The sequence below is a fragment of the Sinocyclocheilus anshuiensis genome, unplaced genomic scaffold (genome assembly GCF_001515605.1).
Source record: "Sinocyclocheilus anshuiensis isolate Anshui unplaced genomic scaffold, SAMN03320099.WGS_v1.1 scaffold1079, whole genome shotgun sequence".
Classification (NCBI taxonomy): domain Eukaryota; kingdom Metazoa; phylum Chordata; class Actinopteri; order Cypriniformes; family Cyprinidae; genus Sinocyclocheilus; species Sinocyclocheilus anshuiensis.
In genome coordinates, this window is record NW_015548207.1 from 2,312,585 (window position 1) to 2,313,704 (window position 1,120).

General features: G+C 50.5%; 1 pseudogene; it reads right to left on the reverse strand.

Annotated features, from left to right (window-relative positions):
• Positions 1–1,120, reverse strand: part of LOC107653544 (ankyrin repeat and MYND domain-containing protein 1-like) — a 25,764-nt pseudogene that overhangs the window by 19,730 nt on the left and 4,914 nt on the right.

Genomic DNA, 1,120 nt, shown 5'->3' on the forward strand with positions numbered 1-1,120 from the left:
AATTCAAAGGGAGGTTTTTGAGCCAAGTGGATTTTGAATGCAGCTTCCTAAAGACAAAAAATAGCAGAATAATATTTTCTATATTTGATACAATCACACCAGCATGATTAAATCGTTCAGTGCGTCATATCATCAGCTGCTAAAATTCGAATCTGCATTCGCTGGCTGGCGCAGAGTCAGAGACAGACGCGTTCCCTTTCAAGGGAACTTCAAACTGCGTCCTCTAGGGGTCGCTATGGGGAACGCCTCTTGAAAAAACACCAACTCGTTGGCCGGCGACAGCCATGACGTCACTACCGGTGCGACTATAGTATAAATAGGCGCCGGGAGAACACATCATCCTCTTCTTCGTCTTCACTGACTGTTGTGTTTGAAGCGTGCATTTCCGTGGTAAGAGCGATCTCTATTCCTATCATTATGGCGAGCATTAGCAAAGCGTTTAGAGGGTGTGTGCATCCGTGTCATCGTTATTTGACACCTGATGACACACACGATCTCTGCGTTGTTTGTTTGGGCAAAGAGCACGCACGCGATGTCCTTAAGGGGGCAGTCCGCGTTCATTGTGAGCGTATTTTAATGAAAAGCTCCGCTCTCGTTTGTCTCTCTTTTCGAGGAAAGGGGGCAGCCATCTGCTTACCGCGATTCAGGACCCGCCGCTGCTGAGGCACGGAAGGGAATGAGCTCGTGGGGATCGCAGGTGGATCTGGCCGATGAGTTTAAAGAGGTGCTTTCCCTCTCGTGCTCGTCGGCTGTGGATGAGAGTGAGCCGCTGGAGGATGATGTTATTTCATTAACATCGTCTGATCCAGGGGCCAGTGCTCTGCTGGGTTCGGCCCAGGAAGAGCAGGAAATGTCTGAGGAGGGTAGAAGAAGCTGAGGCTGAGCCTTCCCAATCCTCCTGCTCTGCGTATGATGAGCTTTTGGAAGTTATGGATCGCGCCATGGCGAGGCTTGACTTGCCGTGGAAGCGGGCAAAGAAAGTGACGTCGCAAGGTCGTCTCGATGAGCGTTATCTTTCTGGCCATAACCCTCCAGCTCAGGTGAGCCTTCCTTTCCTTCCTGATCTCCATACTGAGATCGAGAAGGAATGGAAGAGGCCGTTTTCCTCACGCATCCATCG